The following is a 9,471-nucleotide window of genomic DNA, read 5'->3' as shown; positions in this document are numbered from 1 at the left end:
AACATGAACAAGGAAATAACATGATCAAACAAACAAGTAAATCGTCTAAGCTAACCAAACCCTCTTCCACGATCATACACCAAGTCGACTACCCCCGCCGTCACACAGAGACCCGGATTTGGAGCGCCAGCCCCTGTGGTCAACAACACATAACTGACTGCTGGTCATGAACGAACGGTGAAGAAGAAAAGCAGTGCAGTCAACTCAGATTCTACCGGAATTTGATACACTGCTTTTACTGGAGTTCTTGCTTCTGCAACGCCGTCCACAGCAGAACCAGTCTGGAATTTCAGAAGGTCCTCGCTGGAGGAAAAAAGGAACAGCCGACTTCCTCTGTGGAACCCTCTGTATTCGCAACGTCATCCGCAGGTGAACCTCCACTGAGGAAGGGATGAGAGGGGTGCTTGCCGGAGAAGAATGCTCCCCCGCCAAGAAGCCCTAGTTAGGCGTCGTCGCCCTTTTGTCGAGAATCTGAAGTGAAGGGACTCACCACCGCTGGAGCAGATTCATTCCACCAATAGAGAACCCTAAGTCAAAGTCATCGCTGCTTGTCGGAGTCACCGGAGATTGTTGTCACCGGAGAAGAATCACGAGGAGAAGGAATTGGGGGTGTCGGGCGCGCGGGGAAGAGACGCGAACAGTGCGAGAAGAAAAATCCGAGCCCTAGCCAAATGTCACTGTGCCGTATTTCTCCCTTCAAGCTATAATCAAACCGGATTTGCTGAACCGACCTGCTGAACCAAACCGGCCGGTTCAGCTGCAATAGAATTTTTCTTGGGCCAGAATAATTGGGCTTGAATGGGTTTTGGATTGGCTTGTAAGATGGAAGAGGCTTTTGAAATTGGACTGGTCTCCTTCCTTTAACCAACAATAAAATCAAATCATAATTGGATCCTACCGATGCTCCTCCTCTCAATTATTATCTCCCTCAATTCTTACAAAATAAAATATAATTAAATAATATCCATAATACCTCTCAAATGTATAGGAATTGAGATAAAGACTAACAAATATCTAATCTCATAAAACACACTAAAAACATATAACTGGATACATAAGAGGGTCAAAACATCGAGTTGTAATAAGAAAATAAAGTGTCCAAATGCTGGTTATCAAATCCCTCCACACTTATTTTTGCTTGTCTAGAGCAAGTAAACAAAATAAGGAAATAACTAAAGATGCATTCCCCTAGCACTTCTCAATCATACTTAGAAAATCTAGTTCGTCCATTTTTACCTTTAAGGCAATATTCTGCTTCGGCTCCTTCCTTAGATCTATACATCTAAACTCATGAATTTCAAAGGTAGAAAATAATTCTTATAAATTACTTACATCTAAGTCCCTAGAGATGTAATATGTATCTACTAGATTTGAACATTTAAGTGTTCTTGGAAAAGCGCTAAGTGCATTCCTTATCAAATCTCGGTTGGTTACCTTTTATCCGAGATTCATGAGTTCAGTGAATGGTTCCTTTAGCTTAGCATGCAATTGAGGGACCGTTTCACCTTCATTCAGTCAAAGATTCATCAATTGATTCCAAAGTAGATTTCTTCTTGCGAGCTTGGCTTCAGAGAATCCTTCGTGAAGCTCAAGGAATTTTTCCCAAAGATCTTTTGCGGACTTGTAGACTCTGATCCTGTTGACCTCTTGTGGTGGCAGCACACTTAGCAGATGGAATTCTACTTTTTCATTGGCCACAAACTCAGCTTATTCCTTCTTTGTCCAGTTTTCTTCTTTCTTTAGCTTATTGTTCTGTCGGTAGGTACTGCAAAATCATTTTTCAATATTAGAAATATATCGAAGTCAGTTTTGAAATATACCTCTATTTTCTTCTTCCAATGGGCGAAGTCTCCTTCGAACTTCAGCGGGTGGATGCTTATTTCGTCCATTGTCTTCTATGCTTCGGTTGACAGTTAATCCTTCTAAAGTGGATGAGCTCTGATACCAATTGTTGATCCCTTACGGTGCCGCATTTATTTGGTTTGCAATCAAAAGATTGCTAATCCAAGACTATGAAAAGCTCACTAGAATTCTCTTTCTAGTGGAGTAGCCCCTTACAACATTGACCACTCACAATTAGAGTAGTAGAATAGAAAAGGAATTCAAGTACAAGTGTTGCTCTCTACTACTGAGACCAGAGCTCTATTTATAGCCTGCTGGTCAAATCTGACTATTTATTGGAGTGGCAGCTCTGGGCGCCTAGAATGGCTCCGGGTCTCTGGGCGTGAATAAAACTTTATCCACGATGACAATAGAGCGCAAATGGCTAGCAGATAAAACTTATCCTAGTCTGGGCGCTTGGACCAATCCCGGGCGCCTGGACATGGCTGATGCCTCCCCGCTCAGCAACACGTTGAGGTGCCCGAGGTGCCCAAGGAGTTTGGGTGCCCAAACCATCCGAGCGCCTGGACTTGGTCTGAGCACCCGGACAGTCAACAACATGTTGACTATCCAATTTCTCTGTCGTTCCGGCTCCATTCACTGATTTCAATCATCCTGAATAAGGGTCACCCGAACCTATTTTCCAGCCTTCTCCTCGAGCAAGCTTCCACTCTGGCTTCTCTTCCCTTAGAAACTCTGCGCTTCTTTCTCATCTGCCAGCGTACTCTTCTGCAGCACCTTGTTCCTTGGACACACCGAGCCCGTCGAATATCTCTCCCGTGTCATCCTTCTAACTAGCTGCATCTTTCGCTCGACCTCTTGTGCTCCTAAGTTCTTGCACACTTAAACACAAAGCATCAAAACACAACAAGATCTAACTTAACTCGGTTGACCACATCAAAACTACCCAAGGTACTTACAGTCTAGTCCACATATCCAACTAGACTTCAGCCAATTGCCAGATCCTGCAGAGCCAACTGGACTTCCTACTAGATATCCGGTATCTGGTCACACCTTGACCTATCTAGATTTTGTGCCAGTTATCAATTCTTCAGGCCTAACTGGGCTTTAGCCTGATGTCAGGTCCTCTAGACCCATCAAGTTTTGCATACTTGGTAAAAGTAGTAGATCTCACAGAATCTAACTTTGACCATTTATCATTAATCAAAACTAAAGTTTAATTATTAGTGCCAACTGCACTAATACCAAGTAGCTTCTACATTTTTTTGACTAAATCCTAAATCTTAAAATCTTGTACCCTAAATTTTAAACTCTAACACTATTATATTAAAATACTCTTTACCAACTTGATCAAAATTATTTAAACTTCATCAAAATCATTTTAAATTTATCAAAAGCACTTTAAAACGGTTGTTACAACTGCATAGTACCTTCTACATATTATAACAGCAATTAGTAACTACTATAATAATATTGAAAGTAAGGAACAATGTTATAGAAGCTACTCAGTATTTGTTATATATTGTGGCATCTACTAATAGTTAGTACAACAACATTGAATAAATGATATTTTGGAGATAAACTATCTAATAGGTGCCTTTTATTTTTTAATATCTTTTATTTTATGATTTAAATATTAATAGGTGTCTTTTGTTGGTGATATGATTCTATGGATCGAGACAACTGGTAGACCAAAAGGAGGAAGAATATTTAGACTGGGTTCTTTGAGTAAAAGCTGTAGAGTCACTAGTACATATTCTTCCACCCCACCGGCAGTAAGGGCAGAAATAAATCAACTGAAAGAAGAGGTTAGTCATTTGAAGGAGTTACTAGTGCAAAGGGACAATGAACATCAAGAGTTTCACACATTACAAAGGCAAAGGGATCAGAAATTCAACGAACTTCACGCAAAACACATGCAAGAAATGAACAAGTTCCACCAACAATAGATGTTAATCATGCAACATCTTCAGTTAACCACCCTCCAAGTCATATTCCTTATTCTCTATCTTCTCTCGGTGATGCTCGTGATAGTGATGATTTCTTTGATGATGATGGTGTTAATGATTGTACTTGAAATTGTTGTGTATGAATGTAATTTGACTGTTACATTTGATACTCTTTACATTGATTTTCTTGGTTCTCTATGGTTGATAATATGAACATTAGTAACTTGTTGATGTTTTGCTTTTGTTTATCACTATTATGATGATTTATTATTGAAATTGTAACATGATCTTATTGAACAGTTAGTTTTATTGATTGTACATACAATCAATAAGATATTGAGTGTATTTAGAAAGAATTATGATAATTTTTTTTATGGGTGTATTTAGAAAATGAGATTTATTTAGTAATCGATGGGGTGTAGATAGCCCCACCCATTTATGTATTGGTGTTCTTATGAAGTGTTTGCTGGGAAAACTCTTTCATTGTCACATTAACACACTTAATTACTAGTTTAGTTTCATATTCAACATTTCAATAGACTCTTCTAACTAGAAAATTGTAATCTTGTTTGTTATATTATTCCCCGTATGCGATCCGGATATATATATCACTTAATAAATTTTTTTAATTTATGTTTAATTTGTTAGTAATTTCTCATACTAAATATTTAATGATATACTAATCATTTTAAATTGTGTCTACAATACTAAACAATAATAATAAAAATAAATAATAAACAAACTATATATATATATATATATAAAATAAAAAATTTAATCTAATTAAATTTACATAGAATAATAATAATAATATAAATAATAGTTAATAAGAAAATAAGTTTATATGATTATATAGATTTTTAAAAAATTCAAAATGATTTTTTATTATATTATATATTAAAATGATTATATTTTTAGAAAATAAATTTTATTTATTAAATTCTCCGTCTCCTCGCTCTTGTCTCACTTCTCACGCGTACCAACCCTAAATTGCCGCCACCGCCGCCGCCTTCTTCGACAGCGCGCAAGCTTCCCGATCGGGCCACGCCGGAGCGCCTCTGACGTCGTTTTCCGATTCATCATTTCCGATCCGTTCCGTCCCGGCGTTCCGATCCGTTCTTTTACTGTTATAACGTCCGAGAACGGCGTTTTTATTTATCAGAACTTTGGAACGGCGTGAGGCGTTCCCATGCCGGAACGCCCGTTCCGACGAACCATGGCACGGTCGGTCGTCGAGCGTGAGCAGCAGCACTGCCGGTCGTCGACTGCGAGCAACGAGGGCGACGCCAGCTCAGCTCCGCCATCGTTCCTTTGCGTGGAAAGCTCGCTAGGGGCTAGAGGTGGCAAGTGGCTCATCGGCCATTCAGCGCGAGCGGTTTGGCTAGTTGTCGAGAGCGAGCAACAAGGATGGTGTCGGCTCGGTGTCGCAGCTGTTCCTTCTTGTAGAAGGCTTGTCGAGGGTCGTACGTGGCAAGTGGCTCATCGACCGTCAAGCATGAGCAGAGGCATGGCTGGTCATCGAGAGCGAGCAAGGGCGGTGTCGGCTGAGGCGGCGAGTGCACAATCGTGTGCGTGGGGGACAAGACATATTGCTTTTTTTTTTTAACTTAAGTTTTCTTATTAAAACTTTGGTTCATTGAATCAATCACTTCAGTCATAATTAAGATAAACTAAATAGATATGATTTAGTTAATAGGGCATGTCAGAAAAGTGTCTCTGACACAATACCTTAATAGGGCATGAAAATCCTTGACATGACAATAGAAGCTCTCGTCGTACGATTTACCTGTTGACTATGCCTTGTTGTCAGCACCATTATCTCCCAGAGGGATATTACAAAATATGGGGGAGGGGTCCCACTATTTTGGTAGAGCGAGATAGCTGCTCTGCTTGGACTTCTCGCCCGGTCAATCCCACCTGTTGCTCTCCTCCGTAGTACCTCGATTTGATAGGTTGTGTCTTGCTCGACTAGACATGAGCTCCCGTTGGCTTGACACTCGCTTGGTCAGTTGTGAGCCTTTGATTCTTTCTATACTGACCCTAGCCAGACGAGCGATCTATTCCAATGAGCTTTGTGGCCAATCGAAACTTTTAGGCCCGCTCGACAATTGAAGTTGACTGTCGCTCAACTCATTTTTGATGAGCCCGTTGATTCCCTAACTTTGACCATTCTGACTTTGACCACTGCATCAGTTGCTATCTCTATCTTTGACCCAGGTTTGTTGGATCCTCTTAATCACCATATCAGATTATATTTTATTGATTATAATCTTGATTATATGATTATTTCAACACGTAATCAAACACACCTAAAGATAAATTACAAACTTCGACTTAAAAAATTTAATTACCGAAATTTAATAGTACCTGATATAAATAATATTTTATTTTTTACACTTATTTATTTATTTATTATTTTAAACTTTAATCAATCACTAACACTAACACTTATACAATAACCTTGTAATAAATGCTACTTTTAAAGCACACCTAAGCCCTAATTTATTCTCGTTATTATTTTCGATCCTCTCCTGCCATCGACGCACGCCGTCGCTCGACCCGTTCCCGAAATTTCAAAGTCTCCCGAAGATTCTTCATCTCACGCTCTCTACAGTCCATACGGCGCACAGCCACATAGGCTCCTCTTGGTGGTTGTTCTTGTTTCAGCAGCCTGCCTGGCCTGTCTTCTTCTCTGTGCTCTTGTCTTGGCGAGATCGACCAATATTGTGAGCCTGTGATTGCTGTCTTCTCCCGTCTAACTTTGGTATAATTCTTTTCACTGTGGTTTGTATGTTGTGATTTAACAATGGATGCCAATTTGATTTTGGAATTGCGCAAGTTCATGCTCGTTTGGATATCTGAGTCACGCCTTCGTTTGGTCAAACTTCAAACTTTAGGAGATTTTTTCTTTCTCACTCTCCCCTTTTTACTGTCTTTTTTTACATTGTTAAAGAAAAAAAACTGCCATAAATGAATTAACAGCTAAATATGTTAGGTAAATTGAATTGATTGGACCTCATATATTTTTCAGGTTCTTGTATTGTTTTAGTTCAAATATATTAAAATTTAAATTCATTTTTCTAGGAATCAAGTTTTCAATAAAAATAGCTAAATGCATGACTATATATCTTTATTAAGTATTAAAATCATTTCTGCATGTTAATATCTATAGGCATAAATGCACTGTACTAATATACCAATTGTTTTTATGTTAACAGATAAATATAGATTGGTTCCTTTTCTAAACCCTAGTGTTTTGGGGTAAGTAGCTAGCCAATTAACTTTAACCAATGTTCTAAAAATCGGCCTAGGCGTCCGCCTAGGCACTAAGCACTAGCCAGTTGCACCGAAAACATGCTAGTCGGTCAGCCTAGTCGGCTTTAGCGCCTAGGGGGATTAGGCAGCCCTAGGCGTCGACTAATCGGTCGAATCGTCTAGGCGTCGCAGAAATAGTGCAGGGTTTTCATGATTTTTTTATTAGTTTGAGTTTTTAAATTTAAAGTTTAATTTAAAAAAAAAACTAAAATGTAACCTTGAGTTTGTGTCCGATGATAATATTAAGTTTGTGTCCGATGAAGAACAAGTTGTTGAAAATTATAGAGGAGAAAAAATGGAATAAATTTGTAATATTTTATCAGTTGTGTAATTTTAAACTCATTTTAAATTTGATTTATTGTGTTGGAGTTATAGAATGTGATTTATTATGTAATTTATATTGATACCGTGGAATCCGCCTAGTAGCGCCTAGTCCCCGCCTAGGCAGCCTAGGCGTTAGGCGCTGGTCTAGCGCCCGACTAGCACCTAGCGAATTTTAGAACCTTGACTTTAACATGATATCAAAGTAGCAGGTCAAGGATTTGAATCCACTTGTGCTAAAAAAATTGAATTACCACATATGCGGTGGGAGGCTTAAGCCTATCAACTTAAGCTTCCCATCCATACATGTAGAGGGAGTGTTGCTAAGGCTGTAAATGAACCAAATGTTTGTGAGCAAGCCTGTTCTTTGACTTGGTAAAAGATTGTTTACGTTCATTCAATATATATAAAATCAATTAAATACAACAACAACAATCAAGTCTTATCCTACTAGGTGGGGGTCGGTTATATAGATCTTTTTACGTCATTGAGCACTATCTCCAATTATACCATCATCTATATTTAAATAAAGTTTATCATTGTTTATTGTGGCAAACCAAGTCTTTTTTGGTCTTCCTCTTCCTCGTTTGATATTCGTGTCTATCATACTTTCACATCGCCTAACTAGCGCATTTATTGGTAGTCTAAGTGCATGCCCGTACCATCTTAAACGCGTCTCTCGGAGTTTTCCCTCAATAGATACAACTTTGACTTTCTCTCTAATACTCTTATTTCTTATTATGTTCATTTTTGTATGTCTACACATCCATCTTAACATCCTCACCTCTGCAACTCTCATCTTCTGCTCATATGCCAGAGTCATAGCCCAACATTCTGCTTCATATAACATAGCAGGTCTAACTACGGTTTTGTAGAATTTTTCAATTTTAGAGGTACTTTACCGTCACATAAAACACCCCATGCTTTTCTATTTTAACTATCCTGCTTGTGTTCTATGTAAAACATCTCTCTCAATCCCTCCATCATTTTGCAAAAATAATTCTAAATATTTAAACCTCTGAGTTTCGGACAACTCGTCGTCTCCTATCTTAACAATTGTCTTATTATATCTAATATTGCTAAACTTAAATTTCATATATTTTGTCTTTAGTCTACTAAACCTAAAATCTTTCCCTTCTAGTCTTTCCCTCCAAGCAACTCATTATACTAAATGAATAAGTTTGAACGTATTTATGTTTAACTTGTTAATGTTCATAACTAGAGATTAGGAACTGATTATGAATAATGTTTATGAACAATGTTTTGGTAGAAAGTTTGCAAATCATGTTCATCAACAAAACTCTTATTATACTTGTAAATGAACTAAGAAACTTTCGAAAGGAACAAACATGCTTGGGATATCAAATTCTCTAACTAACCAAATAAGCTAAAAATGTAAAATTTTTAAATAATCAAACAAACTTGAATTAATACTTGATAAAATCTAAATGAATTAAGTTCAAGTCATGCTCAAGCCAAGCTCTAACCAAGCAAAAAAAGAATCATAACAAGCTTGAATAACTATTTCAATGGCTTGGTTCATTTTATACTCGTCTTGACTTAGCACAATTACCCTATCAAACAAAGTTGAACAATACAAATCTTGGCTTGACTCATTTACAGCTCTAAGTGTCATCGACATATGAAGGGCAAGCCTTAATATATAAATATAAATTTGGACTCTGTCCTAACATATAAATGCATATTGTGGCACGCTAAGGATTCCCAAGAGCAACAGCAAGTTGTAGACCAACTCAATGGCCAATTGATTTGGTTCCATCTTGAACAACATCGATGGTATGGAACTCCTGTCATGGGAAGAAGACTCATACATGGCTTCCCAAAGGAACCACTAACTAAAAGCAAGTGCAAGAAAGAATGTTTTTTTAAATCCTTCCCAATTGGAAGTGAGGGAAGTACTTCTCTTGTTAACAGACCTTGCCCTGAAAGTTGAAGGCAAGGAAAGCGCAAGCTAGGAAGTGAGTTCCTTTTCTAAGGTATATTCAATCTCTGGGAGGAGGAAATTTCCCCTTCCTAAATCGGA

The sequence above is a fragment of the Zingiber officinale genome, chromosome 6B (genome assembly GCF_018446385.1).
Source record: "Zingiber officinale cultivar Zhangliang chromosome 6B, Zo_v1.1, whole genome shotgun sequence".
Lineage (NCBI taxonomy): Eukaryota > Viridiplantae > Streptophyta > Magnoliopsida > Zingiberales > Zingiberaceae > Zingiber > Zingiber officinale.
Note: the sequence above shows the minus strand (reverse complement) of the source record.